The sequence below is a fragment of the Haliotis rubra genome, unplaced genomic scaffold (genome assembly GCF_003918875.1).
Source record: "Haliotis rubra isolate DU_JTF1 unplaced genomic scaffold, ASM391887v1 Scf148, whole genome shotgun sequence".
Lineage (NCBI taxonomy): Eukaryota > Metazoa > Mollusca > Gastropoda > Lepetellida > Haliotidae > Haliotis > Haliotis rubra.
In genome coordinates this window covers 1,431,010-1,451,326 of record NW_025765425.1, presented here as the reverse complement: position 1 = coordinate 1,451,326, position 20,317 = coordinate 1,431,010, and the positions used below count along the sequence as shown (strand labels likewise).

Genomic DNA, 20,317 nt, shown 5'->3' with positions numbered 1-20,317 from the left:
CATTATTCAATCAATAATTCATCTTTTCTTGAGCACTACAAACAAGTGAAGTTATCCCTTCTACAGCTGGAAATGTATATATCGTCGCTAAAGGATAGAAACCTGAGAAAAGCTTTTTATTTAATACCAAGTCCCACACGTGACCCAATTGTATTCTGTCGTGTTGTTGTACAATAGGCCATGTGGCCAGAATACTGAATAAACTACTTGTATGGCAGGTGTATGGCAGGTAAATTTGGAATCCCATCATTTTAGAATGTGTACTGTTTTCTGCTGACTGGGGCTGAATGTCATTTTTCATTGAGCTGGTCTAGATAAATTCCTACAGTGCATAGCTGTTCATGATGGCCTTGCTTCAATGCACATTCCTCTCAATAGAACCTCTGCCTCTCTGTGTGCCACTGACTGCCCATAGTGCCACAACCTGTCAATAATACCTCTTGTCTATAGTGCCAGTAGGGGGGTAGGGGTAGCCTAGTGGTTAAAGCGTTTGCTCATCATGCCGAAGACCCCGGGTTTGACTCCACAGATGGGTACAATGTGTGAAGCCTATTTATGGTGTCCTGTATCAGGGGTTTTCGACGATGTTAGACAAAAACGTTATTTTTATCTGTAATATCATTTGACGTTTTAATTTTACTAACCTTGGGTTATAAAGGACATATTCAACTATTTCACACAAAAATATCAAGTGTTTCCTACAAAAATAAGGTTGATGACATCGTATCGGCGAAACTGTTGCTTTTCGCCACATCCGTGGATTTTGTATGGGTTTTCTACGATGAGCCATACTTTTCACTCCGCACTGCGAGGGAGTGTTGTGATAACATGGCTTTCTATTTAAATATTGCCTGTCACCAGCAGACGAATGATCTTACTGAATTTTTCAATTGCTATTTTTTGTTATAAAGGCAGTTGATTTTGCATCTGAAATGGTAATAACGATCTCGGGTAAATAATATTGATGTTTGTTTGCTCTTTAGACAACTTAACTTCCGGTTTTCAATTGTCAATAAAACTTCTCACGACAGTGACTGGGCATTTGCCCTGCTGATGAAATTGTTTGTGCTAACCGATCGCGCACATACTCCCCCGATATAACGCCAGCAATGCAATCGTCGAAAACACCAGAACGTCGAATTCAGCTCGCTTTGGGATATTGCTGGCATATTGCTAAAAGCGGCGTAGAAGTAGACTCGCTCACTCACTATAGTGCGAGTAACTTGCCATAGTGCCTGACTTCCTGTTTGTTCTCCAGTGTTCCAAGAAAACACACACTATGAAAGGGTTCAAGTAGTGTGAAAGCAATCCTCGAACTAATTACACTAACCATGCTCACCAATCACTACTAGAGCAACAGTCATGTTTTTCTTGCTAATTCACTTACCACAGCAACTATAAATGAGATTTTAAATATTTATGTGTTGCCGATACTTAGGAAGAATACCTTTATCTGGTCATCATTTTGACTAATTTGGACATCTCTTTTTGAACACAAAACTCCAAGGAGTAAGCAAGGCAATTATTTCATGTAAGTGGGGAATGATATGTTCGTTACGACTCCTTGAGTCATTTGGCAAGATGCCTTTCTGAGAGCATTCGAACATGAGGGAAAGAGAACTGAAGTGGAAAGACACAAACCTCTTCATGGAAACCTATTTCTGAAAGGTATAGTTCAAGGTCTGACATGACTGTTACCTTCTTGTATGATGATGAAGCCCATTTCTGGTATCCCCCCACTGTGACATTGCTGAAATATTGCTAAAAGCAGCATAAAATTAAACTCACTCACTCACTCTTATATGTTGATGTCCGACAAAAATACATTCCATAAGTGAATTTACAGTGTGTATGTTGTTACATGTAATATTCCAGCTAGTTGACAGTAACTCCGATCTGAACCAGATAATCTTATGATTGATATATTTAACGATCAGACCATTTGGTATATGTTGAAACACAAAGTCAATGAGTTTTGACCCATGCAGATTCAGGTGAGAATGTAGAATCCCTACATTTTCACAGTTTTGTTGCCCCCGATGACTGTAAATATTATTTAAGCCGTTGTTGGGACGTTATTTAAGATATTGCAAGGGCGTCAGCTAGGAAGAGGTGAGACAAGGTGAAATGGGTTATTCTTCCCTTAAATGCCAAGCACCAGGCAGGGAAAGAACAAGTACCTATTCAGAGGTACAGATGCTGAGTATCTGCGTAAATTACGCAAATATTTATGTGAAAACCAATTCCTATTAAGTCTATTGCATACAAGTTACTTGAAGTTTTGTAAATACTCAATAAATTTGATTTTACATGCGTACAAACAAAAATATATATAATAACTGAGGTATATTGAGAGGTTCTATTTCAGCACCTGAATTTGGCAACTTGCAGTCGTTCTTATTGTTTCTTATGTTACAGATCAAATATATATATAACAAACATGTAAACCAACATTTAAACTTTATAAATATTTTACAATTAACGGAAAATGGCAAAATAACCAATTGAGTTTGAGTGAGGTGGGTACAATTTATTTGGTTTATACTCAAAGGCAAATTAGGATACCCTGTTGAGATGAACACATTGTGAGCGAGGACATAACTCAATGACCGAAAAAGTTACCTGTAAGTCTGCCTATTATAATGATGGAACGGTCAAATTGATACACTGACTGATTGAGTTTAGTTTTACGCCGCTTTTAGCAATATTCCAGCAATATCACGGCGGGGGACACCAGAAATGGGCTTAACACATTGTGCCCATGTGGGGAATCGAACCCGGGTGTTTGGCGTGACGAGTCAACGCTTTAACCACTAGGCTACCCCACCGCCCCTCAAATTGATACAGGTCTTGGACATAATTGGATGAAACCCATGAGCTCATGTTAGTGCTTCTTGATTTTAAATTGTCCTGAAATAGGCAGTTGGTTGTTTCATCACTGTATCTACGGCAACCAGAGGTTGTTTCAGCTCTTCCAGTTGAGGAATGGAAAGTGTATCCTAATTAAGCTGAGAAAACCAATGTTGGTGATTACCCAGCAAAACACTGCAGCAGAACCAGAGACAGGAAGTGACATATAAACAGCCTTCCAGAATCATCCTGTACTCTGCCACCTTGCCAACAGGTGCCCCTCCCTCCCTCCCTGAATAGCCACTACACTGATCACCACCACACTTATCTATACATATCTATACATATAGTATATTGGAACTTTATGTGTTAAACTCTATAAGTTGTTTTGATAAAGCGGATTATCATGGGGGGTGGGGGGGGGTTGTCGAAGATTTTGTAGATTGTTGATGGTATAAATCTTTTAAAATTGTTCATCTTCCAGATTAGTACTGCTACTAATGATTGAAAAACAAACAGGTTTGAATGTGTTGGACATGGACGTATAAAGAAGATATTGGTTAAGTTGAGTTTTTTAGCTTAATGATTTAATAGGTATTATTCAACATTTCTTTTGAGCAGTGTTGATAAACTCTTGTGTTTTTCATTTTCTCGAATTGTACGACAAATCTGGACAAAACAAAAATTGTCAAAATTCCTTTTTGATATTTTTGTGTAAAAAGCTTGTAAACCAAACAATAGCTAGTAAAACAGATATTGTCGGATGGATGTGGGTGTGTTCCCCTGTCACTTGTCACCATGGCAAGACTTGCCTCACAAACCTGTGTGGTGGTGGGGTAGCCTGGTGGTTACAGCGTTTAACTCGTCACGCTGAAGACCCGGGTTCGATTCCCCACATGGGTACAATATGTGAAGCGTATTTCTGGTGTCCCTTGCCGTGATGTTGGAATATTGCTAAAATTGACGTAAAACTAAACTCACTCACTCACAAACCTAGACCTGGTTCCACAAAGCGATCTTAGTGCTAAGCAGTTGTAAGCCTATTTGAATGTGTTGGAATTACGATAACCTGAGCACAAAGAACTGTTAACAGTTTTATACATTTTTTTTTGGGGGTAACTTGAAGCTGTTTCATGTATTATTTTGTTTAAAATACGAAGAAAGGAATTTTAAGCCTAAATTTACAGTTGATTTTTCTAAAATATATCCAGACATAAATATATTTAAGAATTTCACTGTAGTTCTTTTAGTGTTTACTTACACAAAGTTTGTTTGTCAGTTTATATGTATAGAAAACATACACACACACACAACTTATAGTTGAATGCATAAAAACTATATACTTGAACAGTTGTTTTGGTAATCATTAACACACATAATCTGTAGACAATAAAACATGAAATTACCACAATTATGCAACAACTCCGCACCTAGAGCCAATCAGGACGTTGTAATCTGTTAGTGGGTGATGAATACGACATTTCTTGGTTTGCCAATCAAATGCCTTGGAATCATTTAAATATTTTAATGACAAAAATGCAGTCAGTCATTGTCAGTGTGAAATATCAGTCACTGATCTGAAGTCTGACTCTTATCAATGTCAGTATGGCTAATTAGCTTGTTCATGGACGTCTGTGTCTTCTAGGTGAAGAGGATATCTCATCAACCTCATTAACACTCTCTACTTTGATCCATCTTTGGCTTATTACCCCACCCCACCATGCCCCGCCTTGCCCACCACACTCCACCCCGCTTAACCTCATCCTACCTCACCTAGTCTCACCTCGCCTATCCCCACCCACCTTGCCTTGCCTCATCTCACCCCACCCCATCCCATCCTACCACTTCTCTCCCCACCCCACCTCACCTCTCCCTGCCTTGCCTTGCCTCACCTCACCCCATCCCATCTCACCACGTCTCTCTCCACCCTACCTCACCTCGCCTTGCCTCACCTCACCTCACCCCATCCCATCCTACCACTTTTCTCCCCACCCCACCTCACCTCTCCCCACCTTGCCTTGCTTCACTTCACCCCATCCCATCCTACCACTTCTCTCCCCACCCCACCTCAACTCTCCCCACCTTGCCTTGCCTCACCTCACCCCGCCCCATCCTACCTCATCCCGCCTCTCCCTAAACTCACCTCACATCACCTCACATCGCCTTAACACATGTTATATCTGGGATTACACTTTCTCAGTAAAGTACAGTCAGGCACCTACTGACCAGCACACAGTGTAATCCCAAATATAACGTGTTACATTTGACCACTTTCTTAATGGCATTGTGTAATCACCTCACCTCACCTCACCTCACCTCACCTCACCGTGTAATCACCTTACCTCACCTCACCTCACCTCACCTTGCCATGCCTTACCTCACCCCTGTATTGTATGCTGTAACTGTCATTTATGTCTCTGAGTGCTGTTCTTTCTTCACATTCTAAGGATAACTTACTAAGTTTGGCATGGCTGTTAATAATGGTATGGAGTAACGTATTTGATCATTATTAATGTTTTGCTCTTTTGTGTGTGTGGTTTTTAAAACAAAAAAACACATGTGAAACAAGCTGGTCACTGTATCTCAAGGCCACAGCCTCAGACATGTCTAGTTTGGGAAATGTTTGAGGCTATGAGTATAAGGGATTCACTAGACTATCATGAAAATATATGATATTGTTTTTGTCTTCCTGAAAATATAATACCTCTATTACATCCTAACCACAAATTCTGGTTTTACCTGTCAATCAAAGTATAAAATCTTTGGATTTTCAACAGACATCTCCTTCAGTACCAACCTATTTGTTTTGAGTAAAATATCAAATTTGGAATCAGTGTTATAAAATTCAAATTGAAGTTTCTATTTATTTTAAAATTCTAATTGCAAAATTGATATTTTATCTAAATTTGGTATCAATGTGACCAAGTTGGAACCAATTACATTGGTTTTCAGTTACCATAATGAGATAGATCCACATGCATCCAAACTTACCAATTCTTTATGAATCAGAATCTTCCTCTTCACAGCAGCTTTAAATCAACTTTAGTAATCCTCTCACAGGAGTAAGATATCCTGCACTCATCACATCAGCAAATAATATCCTCCGTAGAGTCCAAAACAGACTCTTAAATCAATAGGCTGGTTTACAGACAATATTGAATGCACCAGCAAGGAACCATTATCTTTCTTCTGGAGAATGAGTCAGAACAGACAGGCTGGATTCAGATACCTTGAAGGTGACGGTGGCACTGACATCATTGTCAACTACTTCCTCATTACAAGATGCATGTGCGCTGATCCCCGTGTAGCGTGTGCCGTCACAGCTGCCGACTCGGGATATGGGGAGATAGATGTAACTCCAGCCCCTGGTATTGTCTATGGATGGGTTCAGTCTTTAGGATGAAGTCTGTTTATCACTCAGGAATGTGGTTCCAGCTTTATCATACAGCTATTAGCTTGTCGTTTACAGCCGTTTTATCACTGAAGCATTGGAGGTTGATGGAGATCCAGTTCCTGTTTAATGAGACAGCTGAAGTGGAAATAATTCCTAATTGATGCAGACCTGAAGGATGGTTATTAATATGCACTCTGTGTAAATAAACATCTTGATATAATCATTTACAAATTCAACTGTAAAATGAACAAACACTAAGTGGATAAGAATTACAATGCTTATGAACAGACAACTCTTTATTGCAATGGGTGCGACGTTTCAGTGTAGATGAGGCAAGTGATAATGGTGTTAGCATCTACACCGAAACGTCGCATCTAGTGCAATAAAGAAGTTGTTTGTCCATAACCATTGTTCCTGTTTATCATACCTGCCTCTTAAAGAACCTAAGGGACTTACAAAACAATTACAACCAACCTACCTTGTATTCCCAAGTTATTTTTACTTTCATTTTAATATTTTTGTTTGTGTAGGAAGTAGGGATTTATACTTACAAAACATTGAACCTCGATGTTATGTAAACATGGTTAAAATTGTTTTGATTGTTGTTGTTTTTTATTCCCCTTATGCCAGTTTGTTCAATAAGAAACATGGCTTACTGTTGCTTGTGATACTATCCAGAGTGACAGTGTTAATAGCCTGGAGCCACATTCCCCACTAGGCTCAGTATAACCCTATATTCTTATCAATATTTATAGTGGGTTTTTTAAATGCCTCATATGTTATGGTTACTCTAATCAAACACACCCACAAAATCAGTCCTGTTTTCCACAAAAGCCACTACCACGTCTCCCTACCTTGATGTCTAATGTAGTAAACGGTATTCTGTTGTAAGATTTAACACACAGTCTATGCTGACTATCATTCTTATCACATGGAGGGCGATATGCACCATTACGCCCAGTCAGAACAGGTATACAGTAATATACACAGACAATCCTGTATGTCGTATCACACAGCACTGTTGAAGCAGGTTAATAAAGTGATATCTGGCAGTAAGAATGTAGGCTGTGCCTTACCTGCATGACTAACTGTCAGACTATTGTACACAGATGCATGTGTGCTTGTTATCTGATGTTTGGGTTGTAGGACAGCTGCACTTCCTCTTGTGTGGTCTGGGATTGTTATGATCAATCACCTCTTATATGACAGCTCTTATATGACGGCTGTAGCTTGCCCGTAAACTTAGATATACATGTATTGCAGGAAGTGGTACTTTTTTATGCAGGTCTATTCTGTTGATATATTATGGTATTATGTATCACTACTTGTAATCTGTCCCATTAGGATGATCCATTTGTTACTGGTTATGATATTGTTTGTTGTCCCTCCATAGTATTCACACACACATTCACTCACTCACACTCACTCAAACACGCACTCACTCACTCACTCACTCACTCAAACACGTACTCACTCACTCATATACTCACTCACTCAAACACGCACTCCCTCAAACACGCACTCACTCAAACACTCACTCACTCAAATACTCACTCACTCACTCAAGCACGCACTTACTCAAACATGCACTCACTCAAACACGCACTCACTCAAACACTCACTCACTCAAACCAAGCACTCGCTCACTCAAACAAACATGCACTCACTCAAACACCACTCCTCAAACACTCACTCACTCAAACAAACACGCACTCACTCAAATACTCACTCACTCAAACAAACACGCACTCACTCAAACAAACACGCACTCACTCAAACACTCACACTCAAACACTCACTCACTCAAACACACTCACACTAATCAGCCCACCCCACCCTGCCCCGTCCCAATCCACCCCACCCACATTAATTAACTAATTAATTGTTTCAACACTCCACTATATTTTGTGTTGACAGGAACCGGTCACAATTTTATGCAAGCATGTATACATAATTAAAGTATACAAGTATGTACTATTGACTGGCTCACCGCACCACTGACTTTAGATAACAACATTTATTCTGTTAGTTTTGCTGGCACCCAGCCAAAGGACCAGAAGTTGAGTTGACCCTGTATTAAAATGAATCAATGGACTTGCTCATGCATGTATTGAAAATATCAGACATAAATGCAAATAGAAATTTCAGCTATTTTCACAAATTTATTACTCAGCAGTATAATCAATAAACCTGGCACCTACAGCTCTTGGCCAGTTGATGTAAGGACATGCACATTTGATAACTGACCAATTCCACCTTTTGTGAAACCTTTGCACCCCCACCCCACTGCTTTGTGGAAGGTCCAACCTTGCAGTGATTGACCTCTCCAGGTCAGTGTGACCTGATTTGGAGGCAGCCTGGTCATGTGATTCCCATTAGGTCATGTGATCTTCAATCTTTGGGCCAGCACTTATAACACAGATGATGGTATTGTGTTTGACCTGTGTCAAGTGTCCTCTCATGCCACAAGCTGTGAGGCGTATCTCCTCCTTCAGATATCATCTGCATTACAATGGCTGGATGTAATTGACAAAAATGTCTGTGTGTGGCTGGTTCAGAAAGTATTAAAGTATAAGGCCCTGTTGGCTACACTGATGCTCAGTCTCTGAATATATATAACTGTGAGGAAATAAATAATTCCTTTTAAACTGAAAAGGAGCCCCAGTGAGAACAGAGATTCATAACCTCTAGACTTGTTTCATTTAGGGCTTTACCACTACAGAAGAGAAAAAATGATGTTGTTCAGATGAGTGAGTTGGGTTTTACGCCGCTTTTAGCAATATTCCAGCAATATCACAGCGGGGATACCAGAACTGGGCTTCACACATTGTACCCGTGTCGGTGTTTCAGCTGAGATAGACTACAGGAAATCTAGTTTTGCTTCATTTATATATTTAGCATTGCAGAGAGGGCTGGACGGAAGGGAAAGTAATGTGGTTCAGGGACAGTGAGACTGTGTACTTTTTAATGACACACTTATTTTGAACATAGCAAACAATTTTTCGGGCAGCCACTTCAGGGACTGTGAGACAGACTATCAGTGGTCTGGAATCAGTTTGAACCAGCACAGGGCATGATAATGAAGAGAAACAGAGGCCTGGAGTGTTTCAAACTGCATCCAGACTTGCTTCAGCAGTGCTAGAACTGATATAACTGATGAGCGGATGTTGTTTGCTGCCACTACAGCTTTATTCCAGCATTATTCCAGCATTATTCCAGCTGTGTAACAGGAGCCTGTTAGTAATCAAGGCAGCACATAACTTAATAAGTGTGAGCAACAATACATCTGGGCATCACCAGATCCAGCTTTTGCCAAACTAAATATTAACCATTGCAGAATAAAATTAGAAAAATATTTTTTTTTTTACCCAAGATTGATAGTTGATTTCAGTGAAATACACAATATGCCATTGTTGATTTCAGTGAAGGTCAGTACACATGAAATCCTTTTACTTTTCATTCCCTGGACAATTTCATTTGAATTTTCTATGTTTCCCCAAAATTACCAAACATATATGACATCACGTAATAACACACAGATTATATTTATTATTATTATTATTATTAGTGAGTATTGTATAAGAACTGATTAATGCAAATGAAAATAGAGACTATAGTTCCTCCATTTTATGTTTGTTGCTATGTCAACCCCCAATCCTGAAAGTAAAATTGTTACCAAAGAATTGAATGGAAAAAAGCCTTTTTTTATGTATATGTTTTTATATTGTTTTAATGTATTTGTGATAGTGGTATAATGAGGATTTGCATCTTAATCCTTTCTAGATCATCATACCTATACAGTGAATGTACATGCAGAGTGTTCACGAATAGCGTCTGACCCTCTGACAAATCCGGCAGATTCGCCAACGGTCTGATAGAAGTCTACAACCCGCTGGCCCCAGTGTCTGACTGTATATTTCACAAGGACTTTGACTGAAGTTGTTATATGTAGCATGTAACACTTGTTTCCTGTTTATGAATGTTTGTTAATAATTTCAATGCCAAGTATAAGAAATGTTAAATCTGAAATGTGTGTTTAATTTTATTCTATGGGTCCTTTGAATTTTCAATGGGTCAGACAGACATCTGAAACTCACAGGATGTCCTGTTACTTTGAAACACCATTCGTGAACACTGCATGCATGTGTGGCCACTTATCGTCCTAACTAATGAGTGAATTTAGTTTTATGCTGCACTCAGCAATGTTCCAGCTATATGGCAGCAGTCTGTACATAATCCAGTCTGCACCAGACGATCCAGTGCTCAATGTCATAAGCATCGATCTACGCAATTGGGGTACAATGACATGTGTCGACCAAGTCAGCAAGCCTGACCACCCGATCCTGTTAGTCGCCTCTTACGACAAGCATGGGTTGCTGAAGATCGGTTGTAACCTGGAAGCTAACTAATGCCATGCTCCAGTTTAACATGTCAACCCCAGTCAGACCCAAACAGATCCTGAGCCAACCAGTCACTGTGCCCTTGCTGTCAAACACCAGGCAGAGTAACAAGAAGTTCAATGAATATATATGTGAGTATTGGTAGAGACATATCAGTTGATACATAGCCGCTTGTCACTGATGTCAACTTGGCCAGATTTCTTGCCGAGATAATGACAGTCCTGCCTCTGTATACTGCTATCTATCCAGCATGCTCTCCAGCGTGTCCAATGCTTGTGTTGTTTAAAGTTGTGACCTTGGTCTCACATCTCCACAGGCATTAGAAATGTAATTATTACGGTGAGGCAGCGATACGATATGTATCCCTATAATTTGGCTGTGAAACGATTGGTATCCTGACACAATGCTATGGTTTCATATTCTCTCCCTTTTTGCAGGTGAATCACAACCCTGAATCAGTTGTTTTCAAATTTCACACAGCACAGATGGGGTGTTGTTGGGGAGAAACATTTAAGGGTCTCTGTGAAGATTCTGCAACGTATAGTCAACCAGGAAATCCTGGTAAATCAGGAAGACTCTCTCTCCCCCTCCCCAATTTTATGGGCGGAAGTCTTACCGAAAATCTACATAAAGTCATTTTTGTTTTTACTATTCATGTTTTTACATCATTATATCTGGTGATGTATCATGTGTATTGCAATACAGGAGTTGTAAATTGATGTATTATATCGTAAACCTTGTATCGCAGTTGGTGGTCGGTTGGTTGTTTAATGCCGCACTCAGCAATATAACAGCTATATGGGGGCGGTCTGTAAATAATTGAGTCTGGACCAGACCATCCAGTGATTAACAGCATGAGCATCGATCTGTACAACTGAGATATGATGAGGGCTATCATAGGCTTGATGATTACAATCATTTTAACAGTTAGAAATTAGTACTTACTCATTAAATATACATTAATACATAAAGAATTACAAAAATATCATTACGATACTCTGAATCTTAAACCATGAATACGTTGTCACATAAACCCAAACATTCAATAGTTATCTGTATTGAAACGATGTTTAACTTAAATGCCGTGTAAACAATGACTTAATTTGTAGTGTCCAGGGATTTACGGGACGCGAATTCCTGCGTCCTATACTCATAAAAATTGACAATGGACGCAACGAAATTTATTAGTGCATCCACAGGGGCAGAAAAAGTCCAAATACTTTTCGTAAAAATTCCAATCAAGTAACAATAAGTTCTCATTGAGTTTGCTACTAGCTGGGTTATGGTATCATTTGCAATTTAATTACTGTAACAATGTGATGATCATGATACACAAGACAATAATAGTATTAATAATAATATTCAAGTGTCTGGGTTCTTATTTTGTTGTCCAAGACCCCTGAAATTAAGAGAGTGAGTCCCAGGGACTCTCAAATACAGGACTCCAGGTAAGTCCGGGCTGAGTGTCTATCAGTTGTTCTTGTTTTATGGATCACTGAAACTCGTGTTCGTATTTTAGGCCTATCTGAGACTGAGACACCATGCTACACCTGACATTCTGTTAAGACGGAGCTATACCTCATTGACTTGGTTGACAAATGTCATCATATCCAAATTGTGTAGATCGATGCTTGTGTTGTCGATCACTGGATTGTCTGGTCCAGACTCGATTATTTACAGGCCGATGCCATATAGCTGGAATATTGCTGAGTACAGCGTAAAACAACCAACCAAACCATATTCCTACTTGTATAGCATGTGTTTCAGCATCTCCATGCCTCTGATGTGTCCATGATGATGATGATGATGATGATGATGATGATGATGATGCGGCCATGTAGATAGTGTTCAGTTTCCACCCTCCAGAGATGTATCAGTTCATGTTCTGTTGTTACCCCGGTCAGTGGATCAGAGTGCACCCTGTTTTCATTCTCCGCTCCCACAGGGAACCGTACATCCTAAGATGCTTGTGGGGTGCTAGAATATTGTCAGTTACCATTCCATCTATTTAGTGATGGATGAACATAGACATATTATCTATGTAAGCACAATAACCTTGAATGCTTCATTAAACCAAGTATTTCACACGACCTCACCCAGGAATTTTCATGGATAAAGCTGCCTTGCCACCTGTCTGGACCTCGACATCCAGCATTGTTAACTTTACCTGATTTGTGCCCATCAACCATGTGATGTCATGTGATAACTTTGATTGATGGGGATTGGTTGGTCAGTCTCAGTGGTCTCAGATTATGTGTCATAATCACTTTGTAGGTATAGATTGTTGTTCTGTCATGGTTTCGTCTAGTCTAGGCTCAGGCTGCAGTCATATGTGAACAGTGTTTAACACTGTCCTCTGTGAACAGTGTTTAACACTGTTCTGTGCAAACAGTGTTTAACAGTGCCATGTGTGAACACTGTTTAACACTGTCATGTGAACACTATTTAACACTGTCATATGTGAACATTGATTAACACTGTCATGTGTTAACACTGTTTAACACTGTCATGTGTTAACACTGTTTAACACTGTCATGTTTAAACACTGTTTAACACCACCCGTGAAGATCTGGGTTAGAATATTGATCTTCAGTAACCCATGCTTGTCGTAAGAGGCAACTAACGGGATTGGGTGGTCAGGTTCGCTGACTTGGTTGACACATGTCATCGGTTCCCAATTGCGCAGATCGATGCTCATGCTGTTGATCACTGGATTGTCTGGTTCAGACTCGAATATTTACAGACCGCTGCCATATACATGTAACTGGAATATTGCTGAGTGCGGCATTAATCTAAACTCACTCACTCACTGTTTAACACACTGTCATGTGTGAATGTTGGTAACACTGTCATGTGAACACTGTTTAACACTGTCATATGTAAACCCTGTTAACACTGTCATATATGAACACTGTTTAACACTGTCATATGTGAACACTGTTTAACAGTAATAATCCAGACATATATAGAGAATACTACACGAGGTCTCATTACATACGAATTATACGAAACGAGTGTCCTTCCTATGGTATCTGACCGAGCGAAAGCGAGGTCAGATAACATAGGAAGGCCACGAGTTTCGTATAATTCGTATGTAATGAGACCGAGTGGTATTTTATTTATTACTCACGTCTTACATGCATTAAATTGACAAAATTGGCGCATTTTTGTTAACATTTTGGTTTCAAACCCGAAACCGGTTTCATAAAGGGCTTGGCGGAAGAGTTTTGTACTGTAGTACAATATTTGCATGACGTCACACCAAAATGAAGTCACTGCCTTGGTAACCGACGTCCACGATGCATGTCAGTTGTCATCGCCTCGAACAGCCTCCTACAGTAAACTACTCCGTAGCACCCGCTTTCTTGGTTTGCAGTTGCTTCGCTCGCTAACATCACTGGTGGAAACATTGCGCTTATGTTTTTCGACGGATATAATGTCTCAGTTTGACTCACAATTAAACAGCGACACGGCAACGTTCTCGATGTTTACATTCCCACAATGCATTTAAGTTGTAGAATGAATGAATTCACGTGTTTGTTATGAATGAAAAAATAGTTACGTCAGAATGTGACCTAATTGAGAGGTCATCGGTTATCCAATCAAATCGTTAGAATCTCAGGTCAAGTCGTTACGACACAGGTCAACGCAATACGACACACGTGTGACGTACGAGATTAGTATGCAACTACCCATACGTTGACCACGTGGGTAATAAGTTCATATATTAACGAACTCACATGTGCAATCACAGCGCTTTCCAAGTATATGTGTATGGATCAGAATTTAGAGATACACCTAGACTTGCACAAGTCTCTTAAGACAATAATTAGTACTTTAGATCATAATTTCTAGATTATATAAGAACACGTTTTAGTTGTCTCTGCAGCAGATTGTCATCCGAAGAGGAGAGAATTTTTGTATATTGATCAATGTAACATAAGCATGGTCAAGGGGAATCTAGATGCACTAGAAAGCGACAAGATCACTTTGCCATCAAACTTCACAACTTTGCCAACGGAATGCAATGGTTTAGGTGACAATGAGGTGTGAGTAGTCACATCGAAGTACCTACTGTGTCATGCCACGTTTGTATTATTTCTTTTCTCTTACAAACTGAAAATCCATAAACCAACTGAAAAAATGTAGTCCTTATTGGTGCTTGAACTACCTGGCAATTTGACTGAGGTACCATCCCATTTTCCTTGAGAGTTCCTGTGATGTGAGTTGCCCCCAAATCTTAAAGCTGTACTATGTGGTCGTGATAAGGATCCCTTTATCTTATGCTTCATTTCAAACACTGCAGGTACTTGGGTTGTGCTGAGATGGTTGTGTGGAATGTGGCCATTAATGTAACCCAGGCTTGTAGAGACCAACGTACATCAACAGGAAGTGAACGGGCGATGCATGTCCAACAGCTGCAGCACCAATATAGCCGAGCATTTTTGTAGCAGACTGGTACAAGGGACAATGTACTAATTTAAGGTGCTATCTTCACTGATCGCTGGAGTTTGCTGGCATTTGGCTACTTACTTAGTAGAAGAATGTTTTCTCAGTATTGTTTTTTCTAATTTGCAGTTTTAAATTAATTTGAGGAAAAGCAGTTTTGATGAATATTTAATTTAAACATAGTAGCCATTTGATTAGGAGTGTGATGCATCAAGTAGGATGGTAAGGTGATGTATCAGGTAAAGTAATGGGCAGGTGCTGCATCAGGTACAATAGTCAGGTGCTGCATCAGGTACAATAGTCAGGTGATGTATCAGCTATAATAATAGTCAGGTGATGCATCAGGTACAATAGTCAGGTGATGTATCAGCTATAATAATAGTCAGGTGATGCATCAGGTACAATAGTCAGGTGATGCATCAGGTACAATAGTCAGATGATACATCAGGTACAATAGTCAGGTGATACATCAGGTACAATAGTCAGGTGCTGCATCAGGTACAATAGTCAGATGATACATCAGGTACAATACTCAGGTGATGCATCAGGTACAATAGCCAGGTGCTGCATCAGGTACAATAGTCAGGTGCTGCATCAGGTACAATAGTCAGGTGCTGCATCAGGTACAATAGTCAGATGATACATCAGGTACAATAGTCAGATGATACATCAGGTACAATAGTCAGGTGCTGCATCAGGTACAATAGTCAGATGATACATCAGGTACAATAGTCAGGTGCTGCATCAGGTACAATACTCAGATGATACATCAGGTACAATACTCAGGTGATACCTCAGGTACAATACTAAGGTGATGCATCAGGTACAATAGTCAGGTGCTGCATCAGGTACAATAGTCAGATGATACATCAGGTACAATAGTCAGGTGCTGCATCAGGTACAATAGCCAGGTGCTGCATCAGGTACAATAGTCAGGTGCTGCATCAGGTACAATACTCAGGTGATACATCAGGTACAATAGTCAGGTGATACCTCAGGTACAATACTCAGGTGATGCATCAGGTACAATAGTCAGATGATACATCAGGTACAATAGTCAGGTGATGTATCAGGTACAATACTCAGGTGATGCATCAGGTACAATACTCAGGTGATGCATCAGGTACAATAGTCAGGTGATGTATCAGGTACAATAGTCAGGTGATGTATCAGGTACAATAGTCAGGTGATGTATCAGGTACAATAGTCAGGTGATACATCAGGTACAATAGTCAGGTGATACATCAGGTACTATAGTCAGGTGATGGATCAGGTACAATAGTCAGGTGATGTATCAGGTACAATAGTCAGGTGATGCATCAGGTACAATAGTCAGGTGATGCATCAGGTACAATACTCAGGTGATGCATCAGGTACAATAGTCAGGTGATGCATCAGGTACAATAGTCAGGTGATGTATCAGGTACAATAGTCAGGTGATGTATCAGGTACAATAGTCAGGTGATGTATCAGGTACAATAGTCAGGTGATGTATCAGCTATCATGGACAGGTGCTGCATCAGGTAACTTGGTCAGGTGTGTATGGTAGGTGGGATGGGTCATTATTCTACGCTACTTTCCTCATACTAATGTCCCTGCCACCCCTCCACCCACCCTCAGTATAATAAATGGCCAGTCCCTAAACTGAACTATTGCATTCCTGAAAGCGATGTAATCCCCTTTGTTCTGTTTTCCCCACAACTTATCAGCTTTGTTAAATCAGGGAGTCTGGTTAGGGCTCATACATAGCTGATCATGGTCGCGGGAGTTTATCTTCAACTTCCTGGGCCAGCAAATATAACCACTTCACAAATATCAAGTGATGTATGGAGCACTTGAAAATACATAACACTCAGATTGTAAACCGCATTCTTGAATTTCCTGTTGTAACATCTCACCCTGCACTGGACAATATTCCAGTTATGTGATGATTGTGTCATAGTGACCTACTTGGGACAACCTTCGTCTAAATGGACACCTCACTGCAGAGGCTAATTACTCTGTAGCCATGTCATGTATGTGTCTTTAAATCAATTTATTTTGCCATTAGTTATGAGATACTTATACCAGTTGGTAATCCCCATTGTAATCCTATGTTGAGACCAGGACTAGTATAGAACATGGTAAATGGCTCGTCATTTAGCCCAAAGATGATTAGTGAGTGAGTGAGTTTAGTTTTATGCCGCACTTAGCAATATCCCAGCTATATGGTGGAGGTCTGTAAATAATTGAGTCTGGAAGACAATCCAGTGATCAACAACATGAGCATTGATCTACGTAACTGGGATGTGATGACATGTGTCAACCAAGTCAGCGAGCCTGACCACCTGATCCTGTTAGTCGCCTCTTACGACAAGCATGGGTTGCTGAAGATCAATTCTTACCCGGGTCCCAAAGATGATTAGAAGGTGAGACATGAACAGCAATGTTCTCAAACAGAAGGACCAAGTTGTAAATCTGTCCTTAGTTTAATCTGTACAGCCATTAGGCTTGTCAGACAACTATTGCACTAGCATGTACAACTTACTTTTGTTTGGTAAAAACATGTGTTTCTGCTTTCAAAATCAGATATTTTGGAGACAGACAAAGTTTTCTTTAGAAGTCATTTTTCTCAGCGAGCTTGACCACCTGATCCCATTAGTCACCTCTTACAACAAGCATTGGTTGCTGAAGACCAGTTTTAACCCTGGTCACTGATCACATGGTATGTTGTAACCATCAGACATTTACAACGCAAATGAGGTAATGCAAAACAAATTCAATTACCTGAATCTTCTTAGGAGTCTTCTCAAGGAAATGTTTTCTACTCTGTTTTAGAGACTTAGTAATTACGTTTCATAACAGTTTTCATAATATGGCCCAGATCTTGATGATATTGGAAGTGCAGCCACTTCCTGTGGTGAGTGATATGCTAATGTGATGCATGTTTGTCAATAATAAACTGGAAATCAAATTACTCACAACCCTATGGAGGGGCTCGATGAAGGGGTGTCACAAGTCGATAGTCAATGTTGGGGCTTTAGTCAGCAGTTAGTATTTTTCAAGTTCAGATTGAAAAACACATGGATAGCTTACAATCTGTCAAGTTGAATCTAAATTGCAAAATCATTTCTATGGGATTGTGGATCATCATTCATTCTGAAGTGAAACATGGGGACAGAGGGTTATGCTTTGGTTTCATTACTGTTATTTATGTTTTGCAAATACCAAACTCTGAGCAGATTTGTTATGTTCGACTAACACATTCCCTGAAAGTATATAATTTTGATAGAAACAAAGAACTGCATATAAATTGAAAATCGGTTTTATGCCGCTTTTAGCAATATTCCAGCAACATCACGGTGGGGACACCAGAAATTCGCTTCACACATTGTACCCATGTGGGTGATCGAACTCAGGTCTAATGTAGTAATGTTTTTACCACGAGGCTACCCAACTGCCTTAAATTGAAAATTAGCCATTTGGGTTGGGGAATTCAAAACCTGGAGATCTAGACTTGTTTAATTTAGGAATTTTATCAATACTGCCTTGGCAGAAGAAGTAATATGGCTCAGGGACTGTAAGACAGATATACAACCTTTTGTTATATTTTATCATTATTATGATAAACAAATGTTTTAATAAACACTAAGCAGTTTAAGGGAAAATTTGCTTTTATCTTTTACCTTAAAAAACTTATCCTTGTTAACAATACACCCCATCAAGACATTAATTTATGTGGGCTTTCAAAAATAATATTGAAATGTTTAGTTCAGTTTAAAGACACCTTTGAGATTTGGATATGATGTGTGTGTAATTTCTCCTGTTACTCAATGACTGAAGGGTAAGTGAGTGAGTGTATTTGTACGCTGCTTTGAGCTATATTTCAGCAATATCACAGCGGAGGACACCAGAAATGAGCTTTGTACATTGTACCCATTTGGGGAATCAAACCCATGTCTTCGGCATGATGAGTGATCGCTTATTCACTTCAAGATCTTGTGTTTTGCCTACCACTGTTTGAATGGTACAGCACCGAGTTATCTATCAGAACTGATCTCACCATACCAGCCTTCACGACGTCTAAGATCTGAAAACCAATGCCTACTTGCAGTACCAAACTCAAGACTAAAATCCTACGGCAACAGATCGTTTCAAGTAGCAGCACCTCAGTTATGGAACCCACTACCTCAGAACATTAAAGAATCCCCAACCCTTGAGACATTCAAAACCAACCTAAAAACCTTTCTCTTTAGAAAGTTCTATCCCCATGAACTATCTCCTCCCGTGAACTTCTCATCTGTGACTATTGTAGCGCCTTGAGCATGCACCTCTGTGGATGGAACCCAGCGCAATATAAATAGACATTATTATTATTATTATTTAACCACTAGGCTACTCTACATCCCCCTGACTGAAGGGACTTCCATATCTATTTTACAGCTGTTTAATCTGTGTTGTTTCTTTTCCTGTTTATTTTATAGGGCAAGGGAAATACTTTTGTCTGTTGTGTTGAAGGAAAAGGAAAATGTTGTTTTATATTAATAACAACCGAACAGTTATTGCCACGTAACAGTTATCACCAACACATCAATATCCTGCGTGCCCAGTTACACTTACACTTTATGGTTTGTTTCCCACCGTATTTGACAACAATAAAGGACAGCAAAAGAAAATTCTTCATAGTAAGTAACATAAGAGAAAAAGTAAAGGTAAAGTTAAGAACCCTATAAAAAAAATTAACATAGTCGGGGGGGGTTGCGGGGGGTGTCACACGATCTATATAATATTTGGAGTTCACAAAAGTCATTAATTATTTCATTCCCTATCAATCTACTGTCAAAAAAAGACTCAGCTAGTCACACAATCAATTATTCGAGGTTACTGTATGATATGAATATATATTATTTCACAAATGACATGAGAAATTCTGAAATGGTGATAACTGTTACAGCTAGTTGTGAGAAAACACCTATTTGTACTGCCATGATTCCCTTCCTCAGCGTTATATAAAAACACGATCGGCGGCAGTGAACGGGCTGGACACATCGGTGAATAGTTAATTAAGTATCATAATTAATTCTGTTTCATTAATTTAACGAACGGCAGAATAATTTTGTAAATACAGCTAAAATATGGCGATAACTGTTTGGCAGCCAGTTCTACTCAAAGGAAGTTTATAAAGTTTGTTGGTTAACACCACTGTCAGCAATATGTCAGCTTTATTTTAGTGGTCTGTGAATAT

The 20,317-nt window shown here is 39.5% G+C and overlaps 2 protein-coding genes across 7 annotated transcripts in view; one reads left to right on the top strand and one right to left on the bottom strand.

Annotated features, from left to right (window-relative positions):
• Positions 1–6,372, bottom strand: part of LOC124269841 (guanine nucleotide exchange factor VAV2-like) — a 117,055-nt gene extending 110,683 nt beyond the window's left edge. The window contains 1 exon segment of the mRNA XM_046704878.1: positions 5,842–6,372. The gene's annotated coding sequence lies outside the window, so the exon portion shown is untranslated.
• Positions 1–20,317, top strand: part of LOC124269842 (rab9 effector protein with kelch motifs-like) — a 55,324-nt gene that overhangs the window by 27,855 nt on the left and 7,152 nt on the right. The gene's annotated exons all lie outside the window — the stretch shown is intronic.